Source organism: Neolamprologus brichardi, chromosome 9 (assembly GCF_056152115.1).
Source record: "Neolamprologus brichardi isolate AB-2024 chromosome 9, ASM5615211v1, whole genome shotgun sequence".
In the NCBI taxonomy this organism is placed as follows: domain Eukaryota; kingdom Metazoa; phylum Chordata; class Actinopteri; order Cichliformes; family Cichlidae; genus Neolamprologus; species Neolamprologus brichardi.
In genome coordinates, this window is record NC_142112.1 from 39,983,490 (window position 1) to 40,007,703 (window position 24,214).

The following is a 24,214-nucleotide window of genomic DNA, read 5'->3' on the forward strand; positions in this document are numbered from 1 at the left end:
TGTGAGGTAATGGACTGAGGTCTGTGTGCGTGCCGTTGTGAGGAGACACAAACAAAATGTCATTTAAGGGAAGGACAGTGTGTGCGTGCGCTTGTATTAGTCATGCTGTGGGGACGTAAATGTGTTTACACAGCAACACTGCGGGGACTCGGGTCCCTTTAGGGAGGGAGAGTCCTAATCAGATAATTATTTGGTTTAAAGATGGCCGACCAATAAGAAGTTCTTCTAAAACCTGAGTGTGGCTTTTATGTCATCAGTGCATCGAATCAGTGTTACAGGCTGTGGCCACCAGAGCAGGACGGAGGACTCAAGACAAAACCAGCAGCAGCAGCTTTGATTCTTTATTTAACTGGAATTAAAATTTTAAGGGAAGTTAAATTCACTGGGGTGATGTTTAGGCTGCGGTCTGAGTCGAGTAGCAGAGAGGAGAGTCGAGCCGCTGAGCCGGGATGAAAGTATGAGGCAGGCTGTGGGAATTTTCTGAATTACTTGGGAGAGTCCTGAGTGGAGGAGACGCCTGGTTTGTTGGGTTAAAGCAGGGGTGGGTAACTCCAGGGCCGGTGTCCTGCAGTTTATATCCCACCCTGGGACAACACACCTGAATCACATGATTAGTTCAGGCCTCTGGAGAACTTCAGCTGTGTTGGATCAAGGACACATCTAAAACCTGCAGGCCCTCGAGGCCTGGAGTTCAACACCCACGGGTTAAAGGCTGGTGAGCTCCAGGAGGGAAGCCAGGTAAGGAGCGGATTCACCGCTCTGACAGAGCTGACCACCTGGTGAAGACTTAAATGCAGCTGGCTGATGGGAAACAGGTGAGCGGAAATGCAGAAAACACAGCAACCAACCAACAAAACCAGTACGGCCCATACCGCTAATCAGCTTCAGCCTCCTCCACCATCATTGGTTAGAAAGCAGGAGCTCTGCATCATCACCTGGACATAAAGCATGACTTTGTGTCAAAGGCAGAGTCTGTGGTATTAGTATTATTGGCCATCATTCCCAGTTCAGCACTGTGTGGTGTTGCTAGTGTGAAAAAGCATCTTTAAGCTAAACCCTCAGTTCAACCCTTCCTGCAGCTACTGGAATCCTTTCAGGGCTCCCACCAAACCCAGTAGTCCCCCCCACCCCCCACCCAGCACACAGACAGGCTCCTGGTGTAGGACTGACGTGTAGGCAGGCTGACATCGCTGCAGCGTGTGTGCAGCACAAATAGACGTCCCTCTTAATGACAGGAGGCAGTAAAATGACTTGCAGATGAAGCGCTGGCCTCAGCGGCTCTTCTGTGAGGACGTTTCTAAATCAGACGCACAGACGTGTCATGCTTTGGGGTGCAGTTGGATATTTTAAGGCGCGCGCAGTCATTACTGGTCCTCACAAGACCAGCAGTAAAGCCGGCTGAGGGCGAGCGGAGATCAGAGGCTCCGGGGACCGCAGCAGGGTGTTCCCCTGCCAGCGGGGCAGCCGCCGTGGTCGACTGCTGTTTGATGCTCCATCTGAGGAGGTGACGTGATCCTGTCAACGTCTGTGAGAAACTTTATGTCACGTTCAGGGAACGTCTGAAATCTGAACACTTGACTTTAGGTACAGACACCCACTCACAGAGAGCACCAGTTACTTTAATTAACATTAATTAGCTGCACGTGATGTAATCATCCTCGTTCAAGGAGTAATTATACTTCACTGAAGTCGAGTCATTAAGCAGCTGCTCTGCTGCCGTGTCCAAACGCCTTGTTAGGAGCATTTCACCATAAAACTGTCGGTCATTGGACAGAGGAGTCACCGACAGCACGCTGAAGCACGCAGAGGGACGGATCAGCTCCGACTCTGCTAATGAAAGCTCTCTGCGTAATTTCACTCGGAAGTTTTTCTTGACAAATTACCAACACGGACGATTTGCACAGGAAAAAAATCACTCGGGGTAATTATCACAAATGACTGTTTCCATCTGCGATAGCGGCGCTGTGAGAGTTAGCTTACAGAACAGAGGGTGTTCCCCGGGAATCTGACTGTCCCAATCTTTAACTCTGACTGCGAGTTAAAGATAAATCAGACAATCACGCTGAGCTGCTCTTCATCATAATCTACGATCTAAACTGGTCCACATCCCCGCTGAGGTTATCCGAGGAAACTAGACTGGACCGCCGAGCAGAAACGTCCTGCAGGTTAGACCCAAGAGTTTGATCCAGACCGAAGCAACAAACGTGGACGAGATCGAGTATCTGCAAGTGTTTTTAAAAAAGTGTTTCTAGTCAGAAATAATAAAGAAGGCGGCCGTGTGTCCTGCCTGAGGACGCTTCTGTCAGTCCAGACTACAAACTGATGCTTCAGGTGCAGCAAACTAAAGTTTGTGTGGAGGATCTAAAGCAGACGTCTGACTGCTGCTCTTCAGAGAAACAAGTGTGCTGTTTCTAACAAGAAGTGCCGACCACACCGACTGGACGACTGGCTCCAGTTAGGAACCAGCTGCTCTCACAGAAATAGTTCTGGTCACACAGTGACTGATGAATCCGTCCACTGCCACACTGTTTCATAGTACAACAGTACAGGTTCTTCCACAGGACACAGAGGAACACTCCACCCGACTCTCCATCACTGGTGGCAGTCACAGCGTCTGTGTCCAGCACACTTCAGTTTGTGGAAGGAAATGAGAAGCAGATACTGTGTGAGCACATTAATAAACTTGTGGCAGATTCACTGAAAAACGTTGGAACATGTTTTGTGTAACGGGAGACGTGATTTGAAACAGCACGCAGCTGCTGAATGCTTTGCCAGAAGGTTCAGTCTGTTAATTTCCTGCTAAAATGTTGAGTGTAAACACTGTGGAGAGGGCGGGCGTGGCTTGGTGGAGGGGCACGAGGTGACCTGATCAGCACCGTCACACCCGGCTGCACCACCACGCTGCTGCTGAGCGTGGAGTCAGGCCCAGAGAGGATCCTGACCCTGCGGCGCAGCTTTGCAGTGTTTCAGGGTTCCCTCGTTTCTGGAGCTCATTAAAGCGTCCTTGAAATGTGATTTAATCAGCAGCTGAAGACCGTGTGCGACTGCCATGTGCGGGCTGGATATCCTCTGAAGCTGTTTCCATCACAGCGTAAAATTTAAGTGGGGCTAACCCGAGTTTCTTTGAAACCGCAGAAAGCCATCGAGGGTGGCAGGAACGCCGCATCAGGTCAGCAGGATCGTTTCTGAGGTCGGCGGTTTGGCCCCGACGAGGCTGAGGCCTCCGAACCTCAGACTGATTTACGGTCTTCCATGGAAAACACATTCTGTGTTTAAAGGCTCGGTGGAGACGTTAATGAGGCTTCTGCTGTGAGCTCTTATCTGCTGCAGGCTTCAGTTTATCGTTCACAGATCTGTTTCCACTGAGTCAGAGCCACAGCCCCACAGCACAGGCCCAGGAACCACTGCTTCACTAAAGCCGCTCAGCCATTGGTCACTTAATCAATTACCAGTTCACTTCTACTGTCAGCCATGTTCCAGTGCATGCACAGGTATAATACGTCTTCTTCAACCAGCTGATTATCAGCGTCTCCTCACTAACAGAAAGTCAGTGTGCACACAAATGTCCCACGAAGTACAGAGTTGGACAGGAAGTGTCTCTGCAGAGCGTTCGCTGCACGTTGGTTATTTAACTGATGCCGTCCAGTGTTTTTACTTCTTTATCTCATGTTTCTTTGAGCTGTCGGGTTCTGCTGCTGGTGCTTCATGAATGAACGGTGTTCCTACCTGATCACACAGCCTTGCAGCTGCACTGGAAACACTAAGACTAAGATTTAGTGATGAATCTGACAAACAGCTCCTGAAAATTAAAAGTGTTGTTCTTGGACGTGATGTATAAATATCAAACAAAGCTTCACACACGAACGCTCCCCGACTCTGTTGAGCGATTTGGGCTCAGGAAAACGTTTCCAAGAAAACCCAGAGAGTGTGATTTGTGCTGCGAGCCGCTCCTCGTGTGTCAGCTTCACTTTACACTGGAAACCTCAAAGGTTTAGACTTTAGATATGAATCTACTGCAAACACAGATCAGCTGATTAGTGTCCAGTAACATCCATCCTTCTGTTAGTGCAGTAACCTCAGCACTCACTCGCGGCTGCAGCTGTGGGTATTACAGGAACTCATTTATCCAAATCTGAGTTTTGGGACTTCGACCTGTTTGCTTTCAGCACACTCTACGTCATTGCCAACTCAATGGGAAGCTCCACAGAGCAGCTGTTGCTGGCAAACGATGGCAGCGAGTCAAAGCTGAAGGTAAAGTAAGGACAATAAAGTTGTTTCTATCAGTTATTTCTATCAAACCGCCCCAAACAGCTCGTTCTGTTCACTGTCCATCAGGCAGTGTCTGGGAAGTTTTATAGGAAGTAGTCATCATCCCAACATGAAACCTGCAGAATCATCGGCTGAAACTCCTCCTCCTCTCAGGTGGAGGAGGAGTCACCATCACCTGAGGATGGAGGTCCACTCTCGGGGACACCTCGAAGCTTCTGTCAGGTTTGAAATCGTTTTTGAGCTTGGGACCCCCCCTGTCTGTCCTCATATTTACAGGGGCAACATGGACGGATCGTGTTCTCCCCCAGTTAGAAATCAGACATGAGCAGGGCTTAGTATAATAATAATAATAAAAAGATCCTCTCTGCATTGAACCCACTCACTCAGTGAAGCAGTGGGGCGGTGTGTCGGGACGGTGCCTCAGGTTCAGTGGATTGTGTAAAGATCTGTGTGTGAACTACAGACTCACTGCTGCTCAACTGTTGTTGTTTGGATGATTTCAGCAGCTGACTGAATTTAAAACACACACTCGGGGCATCTTCAGAGAGTGGCTTTGAGAGTGGAAAATCTTTCGCGAGCACCAACAGGTGGATGAAGATCTGATAACTCGATGAACTTTGGTCGCTCCATCCGGTCCTCGCCCACTGGACTCCTGCTGGATCAGGAGTAAACCAGCAAACCAAGAACTCATCGAGTGTTTCACCTGAAGATCAAAGCTGACAGTCCCTTACCTGAACCAGAGCTGCCTGTCTGCGCTCCATCGCTCCACCTACTGGAACCTCCACCTGTTAGAATCCAAGTTCACATGTTCAGTTGTGAGAAAAGTCGCTGAGCTGTTTTCTGTCAGTCCTGCACTGTTCTACACTGTCTACTGTTTCTTTGATTAAATCGAGACTCACGCTGGTCTTTGAATCATTCGTGTAGATGTGACACAGGAAGTGTGATACTGAAGCGTCATGAAGACAGATATGCAACAGTTTCCCTCTGCAGCGTCCAAGCCTGCGAGCTGAAGTGAGTTTCACAACGTATTTAAGGTTTTTGTTCAGTTCATTCATTGTCATGTGGCTCTAACATATAGCTGTGCATCATCTGCGTAACCATGGTGATAAATCATGCTGTCGACTGTGGTTGCTAAGTGGCGGCATGTGTAATGTCAAACATCCCTCACGTCTGTGCTGCAGACCTGTGAACATCAGCTCTCTGAAACTTAAAGACGAGCAGCGTGCGTGACTTCATGCAGAGTGTTTGTCTGAATGGTCCAGGGTCACCGCTGCACACACATTCCTGTTTTCAGCTCTTCAGAGGACCTCAAACTGACTCGTGTTCATTTCATGAAGACTTGCAGTCAGATTTGAACTGTGAGGACTTATTTTGTGTCCCACAGCATGACTAACACACACACACACACACACACACTCACTCACACACACACACTCACTATCAGTGACAGCGCTGTCCTCTGGCCCTGCTCCGTCCTCCACTGAAACACTCAAGACTCAACAGGACGATAACACAGGCTGACCCTGGTGTGTGTGTGTGTGTGTGTGTGTGTGTGTGTGTGTGTGTGCCAAGGCTGTGATGTGTTAGTTTGTTTTCCAGAGTAAACATCGAGTTTACAGCTGCACAGATTTCCAGGGTTTGTCACATCGCTCTGCTGCCTCCGTCTTCCTCATTGGCTCAGACTTTGGGCTCTGACTAATCCCTATATCACAATGCATTGTGGGTAAACATCACTACCCAGACTGCATTTTGCTGCTGTCCCAATAAGGACCATCTCTTTGAATGCTAGTGTAACGCAACAGTAACAGCATCCACCAATCACAGGCTGCTGTTGGAAACGCTGAGCTGTCGCAGGTCGTCGAGCGGACTGAACGTCCTCTGTGATGAACGTTGGTCCACTTTCAGAGCCTGTTGGTGGTTTCATGCTGTTCAAGTGATTCCTGGAATCAAAGAAAGAAGAAGAAGAACACCTGAACAACAACTGTTTGGTAATCACAGTCCTGTGAAAACCTGACCCCGCCCTAAACCTGACCCCGCCCTAAAGGACCAAACTCAGACAGGTGTTTTGGTCCTTCGTCTTCACAGCGCTGCTTCAGCTCACTGAACAGTCATCCATTCATGCACAGCGTCTCTGCTGTTCTGCTGCTCGCTTGGATCTTTGTCCTGTTGATGACCCACTTTGGGCCGAGCAAGCCATGAACTTTAACCCTTGACCTGCTCGTTGAGGCCTGTGTAGGGTTAGGGGCTCTTGTGCAGGTCTGACCTCGGTGTGAATTTGCTGGGATTCACTCCTGTGAAGACGGCGGTGTGCACTTAGTCTATGGAGGCCGAACACGCCGTGTTTTCCACAGCAGTGGGAGTGAACACTCTAACATCCATGTTATACACAGATGAAGCAGGGATGATGAGTCCTCTCACACCTTCCCGTGACAGCCAATCACAGCTCTTTGTTTGATGGTTGTATCATATGTGCAGTGAAGTCTGTGCTGCCCTCAGCTGGAGACGAAGCGGAGACTTCCACGCTGTCGTCTGATCCCAGGGAGCAAACAGACAAAGAGTTTGTTGTTTTCATGCAACACAAAAACCAAACAAAGCTTTGTTTCTGCCGCTTGTTGACTTTGCATTCATCTTTCTTTATCTCTTATTTTCAGTACACAACAGCAGCGCCAGAGAAACAATACGAACTCAAGGAAAAACATGTAGAGAGTTAGAGAGCGAGCTGCGAGCCCAAGAGACGGTGAAGGACAGAGACGGGCGGACATCATGAGACGCGCTGCGGGAGGAACGCCGAAGGTCAGATAAAAACGTAACCTTCAGGGCCGAGACAAAGTTTATCTCCCTGCTGCTTGTTGTGTCACATTTACAGAGCGTCTGTCCTTATTCTCCACAACAATGTTTGTTCCTGCAGAGCACACGCTTTCAGCTGTGCGTTACAACTATGATCTGTATCAATAATCAGTAATAATCAATCAGGCTGCTGCTCTTTCCCCCGGGCTGAGCAACCTCCTGTGAGACATCGCTCTGTGACGCAGCGAGCTGAACACAGCTGGATCCCCACGGTGACTCTGTGAGATGAATTTACAGAAATGCAAACAATAAACAGTTTGAATGTTTTGTAAATTATCTCCTAATGCTGTACGACACAGGTCTACCTCCGTGAGACTGATGGAGGTGGAGCAGCAGCTCCACCAGGCCGGCTCAGAGGGAAGCCCCTGAGTCTGAGTGCGGATCGTTTACAAACACAATGATCAGACGATTCCAGGGAAGGATCCTGGTTTATCATAATGATGATGATGATGATGATGATGATGATGATGATGTCTGTTCAGTTTGACTCTTTGTTTCGTTTACATCGCTCCAACATCAGAGAGAAGACCTGAGCAGACGAGCCCCTATGAGCAGCTGCTGGGAAGGAAAACTCCTCAGGTCTGTTTCCTCCACCTAAAACTCAGGTTCAGTCTTGCCCAACAGTACTCTGGAGTGCACGCTGGAGCAGCCAGGGATCAAACCCCCGACCTTGTGATTAGCACGGTGACAGAGCTCCGCCTCCTGAGCCGCAGCTCTGTCACCGTGCTCCATCAAACCTCTGTGATTCGATGACTGAGCAGGTGGAGTTTGTTCTCGAGGAGGTGGATGGAAAGACCTTTTTCATTTTGTCGGGAACCTGCTGTCACGGTAACATCTGCCCCTGCGTTTCCGTGGCGCCCACATCAGTCTCTGTTGTCAGGCTGAAATGAATGTTAGACACACAGACTCACAACCTCCAGCTGCCTGTTGTCTCTGTGATGCAGTGAGGAGCACACGCAGTACTACACAGTACTACACAGTACTACACAGTACTACACAGTACTACACAGTACTACGCGGTACTACACGGTACTACGCAGTACTACGCAGTACTACACGGTACTACACGGTACTACATGGTACTACACAGTACTACACGGTACTACACAGTACGACACAGTACTACACGGTACTACACAGTAGTACATGGTACTACACAGTACTACATGGTACTACACAGTACGACACAGTACTACACGGTACTACACAGTAGTACACGGTACTACACAGTACGACACAGTACTACACGGTACTACACAGTAGTACATGGTACTACACAGTACTACATGGTACTACACAGTACGACACAGTACTACACGGTACTACACAGTAGTACACGGTACTACACAGTACTACACGGTACTACACAGTACTACACAGTAGTACACGGTACTACACGGTACTACACAGTACTACGCAGTACTACACAGTACTACGCAGTACTACACAGTACTACATGGTACTACACAGTAGTACACGGTACTACACGGTACTACACAGTACTACACAGTACTACACAGTAGTACACGGTACTACACGGTACTACACGGTACAGTACTACACAGTACTACACGGTACTACACAGTACTACACGGTACTACACAGTACTACACAGTACTACAAGGTACTACACAGTACTACACAGTGCTACACGGTACTACGCAGTACTACACAGTACTACACGGTACTACACGGTACTACACGGTACTACACAGTACTACACGGTACTACACGGTACTACACAGTACTACACAGTACTACACGATACTACACGGTACTACACAGTACTACACAGTACTACATGGTAATACACAGTACTACACAGTACTACACAGTACTACATGGTACTACACGGTACTACACAGTACTACACGGTACTACACGGTACTACACAGTACTACATGGTACTACACAGTACTACACAGTACTACACGGTACTACACGGTACTACACGGTACTACATGGTAATACATGGTACTACACAGTACTACATGGTACTACACGGTACTACACAGTACTACACGGTACTACACGGTACTACACCGTACTACATGGTACTACACAGTACTACACAGTACTACACGGTACTACACGGTACTACACGGTACTACATGGTAATACATGGTACTACACAGTACTACATGGTACTACACGGTACTACACAGTACTACACGGTACTACACGGTACTACACAGTACTACATGGTACTACACAGTACTACACGGTACTACATGGTACTACATGGTACTACATGGTACTACATGGTACTACACAGTACTGGGAGGAAAGATATCATAACTCACAAAAACACCATAAACACAAAGTAAATAAGTTAAAGCAGCTGTTATGAGGAGGACTCTTTGATCCACAGACAGCATCACTCGTCAGTAGCAACGATTAACCTCTGACAGTTCTAGCACGTCTGTATAAAGCTGGATGTTGGCAGCTGTGTGACACAGTGAATCGGAGATTATGAATCCGAATTTCAGGAGCAGGACCGCGCCTCCAAACACGCTCCTTCCGGCATCTATATAGGTTCCCCCAGTTCTGCAAGCTGTTCATTCTCGTTTACGTGCCCCTCCCTCCTTGTTTTCAGTTCTTTAACTACTTCACTTCTATTTAGTACACGGGGATCTGCCCGGGAGCCGTCGGCCTTCCCCAAACCGCAGCTCAATTCATGTCAAAGCATCACCTTTACCTACTAAAACGCTGGAAACCTAAAATGTGGGCCCAGCGAGTGAAATGTCCTCACAGAGATAGACTTACGAGTGCACTCAGTGTGCTGTGTGTCGTCTGTTTAATTTCCTGGCCTGCTATCGTTTTACTCTGAGAGTCGTCAAAATAGGATTAGAGCGTTTAATAAAGCAGGATTCCCACTGGGCAACACACACACATACAGACACACACATACACACACGCACACACACACACACACACACACACACAGACACACACACACACACACACACACACACACACACAGACACACACACACATACAGGCACACACACACAGACACACACACACACACACGCACACACACACGCACACACGCACACACACCCCACATGTGACCACACATCTGTGATGAGGGTTTCTAAGTGTTGTTTTGAAGGTTGAAGTGAGTTTTTCTCTCCGTCTCTCCGTCGCTCTGAGCCGGAGGAGCACCACAGGTGTGACTGTCAGACCAAAACAACAGAGACTAGTTTTCAGATTAACTAAATAATTTAATTAATAATTTAATTTTCTTTTTTCAAAAGTCTACTTTTTGATTTTACTTCAGTTACCTAAAATGTTTTTTTTTAAGTTTGCTTTCAGGTCACTGTAATAAACATCTGCTTCAGCCCTGTGAGCTCTGCAGGTGGTGCTTTGGACCTCCACCCATCGCTGCCTCTGCCTTGTACTACCTCTGACCCCGGAGACAGACACACTCACCTAGAGTCACTGAGTTTGATTCCTGTGATTAAAGACTGATCGCACCACACTTTCTCCACATTCTCCTGAGGAACCTCGCTGCTGTTACTGCGCTCCACGTTTCGAGTCCTTTACAGCTGGAAACACTGTGTCAAAGTGTTAATACACCTGAACTTCCGAAACATCTGCTTTCATAAAGGTGCTGTGATTGGATGCTCCCGTGGAAGCAGTAATGCAGCAGTAAACTTCTTCATGTGACGGTGATGAACAGCTGACCAAGGATCAGCTGAGGGCAGAGAGAAAGTATAACTGAGTGTGACCAACAACAGGTCACAGCATTTATGGAAGGACCCATTAGCTAATGATGACAGCAAGCTAATAACCGTCACAAAACATCTGGATTAGGAGAGGTCACAGTCATTCAGCCTCTCAGGGCTGGTCTGCTAACTGCTAATCAAAGCACAAGTCTATCAGCTAATGTAACGAGCTAACAGCTAATGTAACGAGCTAACAGCTAATGTAACGAGCTAACAGCTAATGTAACAAGCTAACAGCTAATGTAACGAGCTAACAGCTAATGTAACGAGCTAACAGCTAACGAATTTAAATAAGCTAGCTTACTTTACAACTGAAATAACTCATTAGCCGACACAGACTTATGCACGAAGACAAAAGTCAAACAGATAGTACTCAGTCTGGTGACTGATAGAAAAAAACTTGACAAAAACAAGAAAATGAATACTGAAAAAATAAAGAAAGAAGAATAAAGGGACCAATAAACCTGAAAGACTGACAAAGGAAGAAGCAAATGTCTCAGGAGATGAGGGGGAAGTATTCATGATATATGCAGTAGGAGTCGGTCCAGCAGCAGCAGTAGCTGGAGGATAAAGCTGCAGTGATGTGTAGCTGAGGAGTTCAGGGTTAACGAGTTCTCCAATTACTCAGTGAAAAAATGTCCCTGGACTTCCACGCTGCTGACATCCTCGCGCTCCGTGACCATAGGAACAGGACCGGACACAAGAACAGCAGTGATGACTTCTGCAGCAGGTGATGGAGGGCATTCGAGTGTTTGACGCAGCGAGCATGAGCACAATTATTCCAGCGATCGGGACAAAGACGAGGAGGAAGGAAAAATGTTCAGATCAATGTGTTTCAGTGATGACGCACACGTTTGTGCACATCCTGACCCGAGTGAGAGACATCACAAAGGCCGAGTTTACACATGATCGAGTGGTTAAAAAACACATGTCAAAGTTTCAGCGTTTGAAATGTGAATGTGCAGCTTTAACCTCTTAAGCCCCAAGCCTACCTGATCTCCTGCTTTTTAGAATAGAATAGAATAGAATTCAACTTTATTGTCATTGCACATGCACAGGTACAGGGCAACGAAATGCAGTTTGCATCCATCCAGAAGTGCTTTAGTGATATAGATATATTACAATATATATTAGCAATAATATAGATATGTAAGTATGTTACAGAAATGGGTCTATTATGGTATGTTATAATGTACACGGTATGAAGTATGTTAGGAATATTCTATAACTATAATTATGTACAGGCTGTAGTGAGTACAAGCTATGTACAGCTATGTACAGGCTATGAACAGGATATAAATATGAAAATAAAAAACTATACAGAAATCTGAGATATACAGTTATACAGAAATGTGAACTATGCAAGTTATAAACAGTTGTAGGATTGTAGGATTAAAAATTATCGTATGATTATTTACACAGAACTATACAGTAGTGCAGTTAAGATAAGTGAGATATGTGGATAATTTCTACAGAGGCTATATAAAGTGCTAGTGATTGTGAATGGTGGTTCAGTCCATGTTATTATTGTGTGTTTGAGGGTACGGTTGTCCATTGTGTGTGTGTGTAGGTGGTTGTGGGTGTGTGTATGTCCAGTCCATGAGTTTAACGTGGGTCAGATGTCAGGAGGCAGAGTTCAGGAGTCTGACAGCTGTGGGGAAGAAGCTGTTCTGGTACCTGGTGGTCTTAGTCCGGAGGCTCCTGTAGCGCCTCCTAGAGGGCAGGAGGGTGAAGAGTCTATGTGATGGGTGACTGGGGTCTCTGATGATTTTCCCAGCCCTTTTCAGACACCGCTTCCTGTAGATGTCCTTTATGGCAGGAAGTGGTGCTCCGGCGATGCGCTGGGCAGTTTTCACGACCCTCTGCAACGCCTTCCGGTCCGAGGCAGAGCAGTTCCCATACCAGACTGTTATACAGTTGGTCAGGATGCTCTCGATGGTGCAGCGATAGAAGTTCACCAGGATGTCTGAGGACAGGTGGTTTTTCCTCAGAGTCCTCAAGAAGAAGAGGCGCTGGTGAGCCTTCTTGACCAGCTTGGAGCAGTTGGTCGTCCAGATGAGATCCTCGAAGATGTGGACTCCCAGGAACTTGAAGCTGCTCACACGCTCCACAGCCGTCCCCTTAATGTGGATGGGTGGATGTGGGTCAGCATTCCTCCTGTAGTCCACGATGAGCTCCTTGGTCTTCTCTGTGTTAAGCAGCAGGTTGTTTCTGTCGCACCACTCAGCCAGACGATCCACCTCCTCCCTGTAGGCGGCCTCATCATTGTCACTGATGAGGCCAATCACCGTGGTGTCATCTGCAAACTTAATGATGGTGTTGGAACCATCAGCAGGTCTGCAGTCGTGGGTGAAGAGGGAGTAGAGGAAAGGGCTCATCACACAGCCTTGTGGTACACCGGTGTTTATTGTGATTGTAGATGAGCAGTGGTTATCCAGCCGGACATGTTGGGGGCGGTTGGTCAGGAAGTCCAGTAACCATTTGCAGATGAGGGGACCGATGCCCAGGTCTGTCAGTTTCCTGATGAGTTGTGAGGGGTGGATTGTATTGAATGCTGAACTGAAGTCTATAAACAGCATTCTGGCGTAGGTGTTGTTGTTGTCCAGGTGTGAGAGGACAGAGTGCAGTGCGATGGAGACTGCATCCTCTGTGCTCCTGTTCTGGCGGTATTCGAATTGGTGGGGGTCCAGGGTGGGGGGGAGACAGGATTTGAAGTGTGCTAGGACCAGCTGCTCTAAGCACTTAGTGATGATGGGGGTGAGTGCTACTGGGCGGTAGTCATTGAGGCAAGATGGGTTGGAGTTTTTGGGTATCGGGACGATGGAGGTGGATTTGAAGCAGGCCGGTACCACAGCGTGGGCCAAGGACAGGTTGAATATGTCTGCGAGCACTCCTGCAAGCTCCCCAGAACACGCTCTGAGAACACGCCCGGGGATGCCATCAGGACCTGCAGCCTTATGGACATTGATCCTGCTCAGCACCGCTCCTACATCGGTGGGGGAGAGAGTCAGAGGTTGGTGGTCTGGCGTCATGTCTGTTTTGGTTGTGGTTGTTGGATTCCCTCGCTCGCTTTGCCCCCGTATCAGGGGGCATTGGGGCTTAAGAGGTTAATACGCCGGGGGAACCATCCACAGAGACAGCTGTGTCACAGAGGAGCTGGAGACCTGCTGTGATGGGTGGAGAGGGCGGAGGCCGAACTGAAGATGCTCAGGTGTTTGGCGTGGACACTTTGAGCCGTGCTGCGAGCTGCAGGGACCGGATCGCCGTGTTCCCTCGGGCCTCGTTCAGCTGTCATCACAGCTCTTCCCTCTCTTTAACCTGTTGGAGGAGAGTTGATGAGTCACCGGCGCTACAACTGAACATGATTATAATCATTGTTTCTCAGCACAGAGTCGTTACGATGACTCGGGGTAGCAGCGCTGCTTGATTGTCACAATCCTCAGATAACAGGTGAAGGTGAGAACACGGTGCACATTTCCCCGTGTGCAGGCAAACTGACGTCAAACACGCTTCATTTAATGAGCTGCTATTGTGGTGGCGAGTGTTTGAGTCACTGAGTTCACATCCAATCCTCCGCCTCTTCCTCATCCATCCTTTCATCGTCCTTCTCTCCACTCCGACTGGAACTTTTCCGCTTCATTTCCTGCCTCTGTCCGCTCATCGTTAGCTCTGTGTTTGCAGTTTTTATTAAGCGCTTCATGTTTATCCTTTATTATCAGTTCGTGTTCAGTATAAAAGTATGAATGACTGTTATCAGTAAAGCCTTCAGCTCAAGAGGGAGCTACACCTCATTATTACAGTTAAATTACACAGTAGATCACAGCCGTGCATGTCAATATGACCACGTTAGTTTGGCACTAATATAAAAATACTGTTCAGGAGAAGCGTGGCAGAAAGGAAAACTACAGCGAGGCAGCAGCACAGGTACAGCTCTGATAGCTCAGAGTGTTCATCACCAGCTGGAAACAGTAAACAGACGGACTGTAAATATTCTGCAGAAACTGTGACGCTGTGTGCTGATAACTATAAGGCTTCATTAATTATTACTCATCAAGTGCAAACCTCCAGACTGCTGAGGGTCAGAGGTCACAGTTGCAAACGTTTATGTACTGTAAAAGAAAAATTGTTCCTCTTCCAGTCTGAAACTCCTTCTTGGAGTAACACACGGAGACTGCAGGGCTTCCCTCCACCGCAGCAGAGACAGCGCTCCGGCGGAAAACTGTAAATTTCACCTGGATTTCCTGCAAAGACACAGAAAACCTTGACCCCACAAACCCCAGGAGCCTGATAGAAAGATTAGCAGGCTGAAGCCAGTGTGTGTGTGTGTGTGTGTGTGTGTGCGTTTGGGCAGATGTTTTATGGGTCTTTGCGTTGACGTTTAAAAGGGGAAGGACACTGAAAAACGTCTCTGCAGGGCAGACAGATGAGGACCGAGGGAGGAAGAGGGGGAAGCTGAGGGTGGGTTCCCACCATAAATCAAAAACACAGATGGTTCGAGAAGCACAGTCTCCATCCTCAGCTGAGGGATTCTCTCACTGAGTGTTTAGCTGCGTTATGATGTTCCTCTTTCGCCCCATGGAGGTGATCACACTCACTCTTTGGTCGTTTGGGGCTTTTAACGAGTTCCTTGAGCTTTTGATTTTCCAGCGTGGAGTTATTGCACAGCTGACGTCTTGAATGACTTCAAGGGGCAGAAGCTGGAATTCATTTTGGATTCGGGTGTAATTCAAGTTTGGACCACTCTGGCAGGGTTCGTTTAAACTGGCACAGACCGTTTAAGCCTAGTCCACAACCTGTCAGTAGCGCTGAGGTCGGACTTTGGGAAGCCTATTCCAGCAGGTTAGTGTTAGCCTGCTTTATCCACAACCAGGGCTTCGTTGTCCCGCTGGAACACTGGATGGTGCCACCACCATCACGGTTCATGTTCATCCATGTGGGCAGCTGACGTGTTCAGCTGAGCTTGAAGGAGCTTCGTTCGCCGTCTCTTCTTTACTCGGTCTACAGCGAAGAAAAACTCACTTCAGTGTGGACAGTCTGTGGCAGGCTTGAGCCTTTGTGGTTCCTGAGTTGTTCCTAAACAGTTTCCATCTGACGGTGACAGCTTGGTTCTTCTAGCAGACCTCAGCAAACTAATGGCTCATCTGAATAACTTGCACATGCATACAGTTGTTTGAACTGATAATCTTGGAATCTGTAGTTGCTTAAAAATGGCTCCAGGAGACCTTCTGTAACTCTATAACTCTCCTTCTTAGATCTACACTGAGTTTCTTGGACTTCCTCGTTGTTCTGAGTGTTTGTCAGTCCAGTGAGTGCCATCAAACGAATCCTTTATATGCCGGCAAAGAGAAGCTACCAGACCAACTGCAGAGCTTTCAGCACCACTTATTAAAATATTGAAGTTTGTATATGTATGTATCCCCAGCTGTATGTATATTTCTGAAAATGGTGCGCACCTTTGTCGTCATGTGGTAGCCTCATGTGTGGTTCTTAGGAACACGTCATGTTAAGTGAATATAACTGTATAGGAAGGTACACAATGTAAATATGAATGTGCATGTGTGTGTTGTTCAGCTAGTGCTCACTACATGTGCAGTTGTGTTTGCAGTGCAGACCTGGTGTATTAAGCTGTCTGATGCTTTGGGGGAACTGTTGCACAGTCTGGCAGCGAGGGCCAAATGCTGCCAGATGGCAGGAGAGTAAGGAGCCCGTGTGAGGGATCCTGCATAATGCCGGTGGCTTTGTGGTTGCAGCGTGTGTGGAAAATGTCCTTGAGCAGGGAAGAGAAACGTCGATGATTCTCTCAGCTGTCTTCACTAACCGCTGCAGGGATTTCCCATCTGATACAGTGCAGTTTCCATAGCAGATAGTGATGTAGCCACTCAGGATGCTCTCCATGGGCCCCCTGTAGGATGCTGTGAGGATGAATGGTGGGAGACGGTGCTGCTGCTGCTGCCAATGAAGACGTGTCGAGGGACCGAGTAAGATTCATTTTTCAGGTGAACATCAAGGAATTTAAAGTTCTGGACAAACTCCAGGATCCATCGATAAACGGTTCATGATCATGTCAACAATCATCACATTTGTTCTGTCAACATTCAGACTGAAGAGTCAGACTGCTGATTTCACCGAAAGCTCACCCACTCCCAGCCCACTGCCAAACGTTCCAGCTCATGTAGAGCAGAAAACCTATGAACACAGCTTCAATCTCAACCAGAAACCGAACTCTGTGATTTGGACAAGAGGAATGTAACTAGAGAAACTTTATGTGAATTTCAGGAGCTGGACCAGACCTCAGTCAGACCTCAGTCCTGGTCTATAAATGTGCATTTGGGAAGCTTATTTATGTGTTCTTGTTTCTTGTTATGTGTTCTCTGTTCTTTTTGCTCTGGTTGTCAAGCTCTCTCCAAACATCAGGGGAATCTACCAGAGCCAGGAACTGCCTGTACTCAGCAAGCCTCTGGCCTTGTTGCTTTATTATCAATTAATATTTGAGGTTCTTGTTAGGGAAACATATTTTCAATAAGAGTTCATTAAAATTACTGATCTCTTTCACCCGGTCAAAGGAAAAGTTTGGGTCATCAGCAATGATGACTCACAGGATTAAATGAAATCTTTAAAAATCTCATACAGCTAATGACGTGCCACCGATCCTTCAGGAGACAATGTCCTACATACGCACATGATCCTGACAGGCAGCGTGGGGGGGGGGGGGGGTATAAGACATTTATAAGAAATTCAATGCAAACAGATGCAGCCAAAATATGTTTGAACTAAATCTCATCAAAACACAAAAGGCTGAAGAGAGCCCATCCTGATGGTGAGCGAACTTTACACGAGTCAAATATCATCAAACTGTCAGCCTCACACACACACACACACACACCGCTGGAGGAGCACAGCATTCTCAGGTAGGGATGTCAGATACCATCAGTCTGATTGGCCACGAGCGAATGCTGGATTTCCCAGGGGGCCGTGTGGCCAGCGGCAGTCCCAGACAGACAGGAAGTGCTGAATGAAAACGTGGCAGAGAGAGATGAGGGAGGGAAACAGAGTTAAATTACATCACACCAACTCTGACAGCTGGATGTGACATTGAGGAAAAGTTGAGTGTGTTGATGCTTTCTCTCAGGTTCTGTCACGTTCAACTGGTGGACGCTCATATTAAACTCTCTGTGCTGAGCACTGAATGCTGCCCAACAAACAAAACCCTTTGAAGCTAATTGTATCGCAAACTGTGTATCGGTAACTGTGGGAGAGGAGGTTTCAAACTACCTCCACCATACAAGTCCTGTCAGTGTATGTACCACGGTCATACGTGTACCTCTGCAATGGACTGCAGAGTTAAGAATGTGCCGATCCAAAGAGAGACACCATGAACCACCTGCTGGTTCTCATCCTGGTCTCAAAACAGAGCTCACCGAGATACGAAGAAAAAGTGACACGTGTTTCTTTGGTACTTTTCTTTTGTGGCAGTCAGTACACCTTCACACTGAATGTATTTCAGCTGAAAGTATGCTTTGTGTTGGCAGCTCTTTGTTACCATAAACCTGTAACTGCACAAAAGCCAGCTTTCAACCATGTGGTCAGACGTCAACCCAAAATCTGGTTTCTAAGAATAAACTCACAAAACAAACCAACAGCAAACCAAAGCATGACCTTTAACATCCACCAGGTCATTGGTGACCCACCCTCCATCATCCATCCATCATCCACCCCTCCATCATCCATCATCCATCCATCATCCACCCATCCATCATCCACCCCTCCATCATCCATCCATCATCCACCTATCCATCATCCAACCCTCCATCATCCATCCATCATCCACCCATCCATCATCCATCCATAATCCACCCATCCATCAACCACCCCTCCATCATCCATCCATCATCCATCCATCCATCATCCACCCATCCATCATCCACCCCTCCATCATCCATCCATCATCCATCCATCCATCATCCACCCCTCCATCATCCATCATCCATCCATCATCCACGCATCCATCATCCACCCCTCCATCATCCATCCATCATCCATCCATCCATCATCCACCCCTCCATCATCCATCCATCATCCACCCATCCATCATCCAACCCTCCATCATCCATCCATCATCCACCCATCCATCATCCACCCCTCCATCATCCACCCCTCCATCATTCATCCATCGTCCACCCGTCCATCATCCACCCTTCCATCATCCACCCCTCCATCATCCATCCATCATCCACCCCTCCATCATCCACCCATCCATCATCCACCCCTCCATCATCCATCCATCATCCATCCATCCATCATCCACCCCTCAATCATCCATCCATCATCCATCCATCATCCACCCCTCCATCATCCATCCATCATCCACCCATCCATCATCCACCCCTCTATCATCCACCCCTCCATCATCCATCCATCATCCATCCATCATCCATCCATCCATCATCCATCCATCATCCATCCATCCATCATCCATCATCCATCCATCATCCATCATCCATCCATCCATCGACCCACCCCTCCATCATCCATCCATCGACCCACCCCTCCATCATCCACCACTCCATCATCCATCCATCATCCATCCATCCATCCATCCATCCATCCCTCCATCATCCATCCATCCATCGACCCACCCCTCCATAATCCATCCATCATCCATCCATCCATCATCCACCCCTCCATCATCCATCTATCATCCACCCATCATCCACCCATCCATCATCCACCCCTCCATCATCCACCCATCCATCATCCCCCTCCATCATCCACCCCTCCATCATCCACCCATCCATCATCCACCCCTCCATCATCCACCCATCCATCATCCACCCCTCCATCATCCACCCATCCATCATCCACCCCTCCATCATCCATCCATCCATCATCCACCCATCCATCATCCACCCCTCCATCTTCCACCCCTCCATCATCCATCCATCATCCACCCATCCATCATCCACCCCTCCATCATCCACCCCTCCATCATCCATCCATCATCCATCCATCATCCACCCATCCATCATCCACCCCTCCATCATCCACCCCTCCATCATCCATCTATCATCCACCCATCCATCATCAACCCCTCCATCATCCACCCATCCATCATCCACCCCTCCATCATCCATCCATCGACCCACCCCTCCATCATCCATCCAACCATTGACCCACCCATCCATCATCCACCCCTCCATCATCCATCCATCATCCATCCATCATCCACCCATCCATCATCCACCCCTCCATCATCCATCCATCGACCCACCCCTCCATCATCCATCCAACCATTGACCCACCCCTCCATCATCCACCCCTCCATCATCCATCCATCATCCATCCATCATCCACCCATCCATTATCCATCTATCATCCACCCATCCATCATCAACCCCTCCATCATCCACCCCTCCATCATCCATCCATCGACCCACCCCTCCATCATCCATCCAACCATTGACCCACCCATCCATCATCCACCCATCCATCCATCATCCACCCATCCATCATCCATCCATCCATCAACCCACCCCTCCATCCATCCATCGACCCACCCCTCCATCATCCATCCATCGACCCACCCCTCCATCATCCACCACTCCATCATCCATCCATCATCCATCCATCCATCCATCCATCCATCCATCCATCCATCCATCCATCATCCATCCATCCATCGACCCACCCCTCCATAATCCATCCATCATCCATCCATCCATCATCCACCCCTCCATCATCCATCTATCATCCATCCATCATCCACCCCTCCATCATCCACCCATCCATCATCCACCCCTCCATCATCCACCCATCCATCATCCACCCATCCATCATCCCCCTCCATCATCCACCCCTCCATCATCCACCCATCCATCATCCACCCCTCCATCATCCACCCATCCATCATCCACCCCTCCATCATCCATCCATCCATCATCCAACCATCCATCAACTTATCCAGGTTTGAGTTGTATGAGCAGTCTAAACAGAGACTTCCCTCTCCCTCCTCCATATATACACCAGATCTATCTCCACTGTGTCTTGGACATGCTCCAGGACCACCTCCTGGAAGAGAATGCCCAAGATACCTCACCTGCCTCACAAACAGGAAGCATCCTAGTCACATACCCACCTTTGATGTGCCAGAGTGGAAGCTCTGCTCTGAGATCCATCTGAATGTCTAAGGCACCTTTTGGAGTCACCACCTAGAGCCCATAGACATATGTGAGAGTAGATCGACTGATAAACCATCAGCTTGGCTTCCACACTGCCTTAAAGAAACACAGGTGTGGTATGATGCCCTCCGCTTCATCAACTTTCATGACTTTCAGCTTTACTGTCTTATAAGCCCCACACCACACCTGTGATCTCACTTTGGAGGAGGAACTACCAAACATATCAGAACTTTCCCCGTGTGCTCAGTCCACAAAGCTGCAGGCAGCGTGGGGGGAGGAGTTCATTGTTCCTGCAAGTCAGTATCTGGGGAATAAAACCTTGTTGAAGTTCTTTCTCACACCAGCGTACAAACAGGGAAAATCAGACTTTGCTGCTGCACACAGCACTGTTACTGTAATAAATCTGTGCCTGAGTCGCCACATGTTCAGACTGGTCTGAGACCTGTTTACCTGCAGAGGAATGTGCAGAGCGAGAGGAATGTGACTCGTCCAGCACACTGAAGCTGACTCTGACTATCTATCTATCTATCTATCTATCTATCTATCTATCTATCTATCTATCTATCTATCTGACATTCAATGTTTTTAGGTGTTTTTGCAGCGACCACATGCTCCGTCTGGCCATCTGCGTGTTCGTGTGTGTGTTTTGGTGTACACAGTATACATGTGGACTGGTCAGATGGTCTGTCTAGACGTGTGCGTGTGCCTGTGTGTGTGTGTGTGTGTGTGTATGTTCAGGGTGTGATGTATTGGCGAGTCAAACACACACTGTTGCCGAGGCATCGTCTAAAGGCACTGCTCTCTGTTTATGCTACAGTATATTACAAACAGCATAATCCACAAAAGTGCGTGTGTTCAGGTTACAGCTCCCCCTGGTGGTCTCAGAACGCAGTGTTTCCCACAGAGGCCACGCCCCTAACAATGGTAACTTTAAGCGTTATTATATACAGTTGTGATGACGGGTTGGCATGAACAGTTTGTGCATCGAGCTGTAAACATGTTTATTCCTGCTGTAAAGTTTTAACATGGGACTGACTCAGTGCTGCCTCTGCTGGACGTCGGAGCAACTGCAGGTTTTGGTTGTTCAGTTCTTTAGCCTGTTTCTTCCAGTCACTATGTCAATATGGACTACATGGGTGGAGCCTAGACTGCGTTAGAGATGCTCTGACCTCACTGACACAGAGCAGGGTTCAGTGGTTATGGCTGTTGGACCACAGTGAGCCGTGCGTTGGTTCACCTGTCCTGTTGCTGATCGTAACAGTTGAGTTACCTGCAGGTATTTTCACCTGAACGTTTCTAACACTTCTAACAACAAACTCTTCATTCCTGATAAAGTCAGACTTTAAAGGATAATCAAAGTTGTTTCTACTAAAGCAGCTCGGCCTGACCTGTCTCACACACACACATACACACATACACACACACACACACACACACACACACACACACACACACACATACACACACACACCGTCAGACAGGCTGTTCTTGGAGATGCCTGACTTTACCTCGAGTACTGCCCACACTGACACACACACACTGATGTCGACCCGCCCACGCATCACATCATCACGCACAAACACACAGACGGCCAGACAAACAGTACGACCTGGAACACACACACACACACACACACACACACACACACACACACACACACACACACACACACACACACACAGTCACACGTGTGAGCCATGAGTAATTGTCTGAATCACACAGAGAAAGTCAGAGAAAGTAAGTGTACTTGTGCTCTCTGCATGTCTGCTGTGATGTTTGTAACTCTGTGTTCCAGGCGGCCGAAGCGGCTCGATGGATTGCTGCACGTTTAAGTTTTACAGGTTTGTTTAGACCTGAGCAGCAAACACGTCTGATGAATCCATATTCATGAGCTGCTCCCAGAGGAGTAACAGAAGCATGTGCTGCTCACACAGAGAGCCTGGTTGGCAGCGGTGGACTCGGCCTGCGCTGAAGCCACAACAATACAACCTTTAACATTCATAGAGATTTCAACACAGGCACTTCCACCCCTGCGGCTTCATCGATGCCAAACATTGGCTGAAGCTGAGCAGGGGATCTTCTGTCTGCAATAAAAGCTTTTATGCAACCGTCAGAGAGCTGCAGGAAACACTGGACCTGGAATCTCTGGCACCGTGCGTGAATTAGGGAGCAGACGTGAGTAACTACTGCACACCTGGTTTAGCCGTACGTGGAATCACCTGGTGGGACTTTGTGTTGGTCTGTTTGTGTAATTCACTGACGAAAATGCACCATGTGATCATGGTTAAAAAGACCATGGTACTGAGGGGCTGGTCTCACAGACTCACCTGTGTTCACAAATCTTAGCAACAAGATTTTTAACAGGACAATAAAAGATCAATGTTGAGTTCACATCTGGAGGGCGTCCTCAGTGCTGCCCAGTCTAATCCTAAAAATTCAAAGCACACCAGAATTTTGCTTTTAATGACCAAAAATGAGTGAAAATGTCACAGCGAGAGCCCGCATCCAGTGAAGCAGCTCCAGGGAGGAGGCAGGAAATGTGTCCACCTGACAGAGGACTGGATCAGTGGGGCCGTCCCACCTGTCCAGGGCCGGATACCTGCTGGGGAGCAGCTGTGACCACCTGGAATTCTGCTTCATGGGCACATGGACAGCCCAATCAGCCGACCCCCTTAGAATGAACCGCTTCTTGTACAATAACGTGCACGTACTCAATGAAGCCAAGTAAAACTTTATCTTTTAAGCTTGGTAAGTGTAAACTTTTAATTTCCTTTATTGTGTCCTGGAGTTTTGCTACCTCGTGACTTCATACGTGCAGCCGATGATGCTGATCCTAATAAAGGATCAGGGATGAAGAGTTGCAGGAAGCCTGCAGAGACACTCAAAGAACCAAAGTCATATCTGTACAGGAAGCAGAGACAGGCTGACTGTGTTGGTGAGCTCTGCAGGCAAACGTGATGTTAAAGAGGCGGTATCTGTGCAGAGCATGCTGACGCTTCAGAGCTGAAGGATGCTGCGTGTCCTTGTGGTGTGCTGCTACGCTGGATACAAGTCTTTTACAGCTGTTACTGACACTGACAGCCTGGAACTCTTTAGTTATTTTGTATTTTAATGTTCAAAATGTGAACTCTAGCTAACAACTGTAGAAATCTCCAAATATGGGCCCAAACCATCAGCATCCACTGCCCAGTG

The 24,214-nt window shown here is 48.0% G+C and overlaps 1 pseudogene; it reads right to left on the bottom strand.

The window, feature by feature from the left end:
* Nucleotides 1-1,374: 1,374 nt before the first annotated feature.
* The window catches only part of LOC148101660 (uncharacterized), a 40,135-nt pseudogene continuing 17,295 nt past the window's right edge, over nt 1,375-24,214 (bottom strand).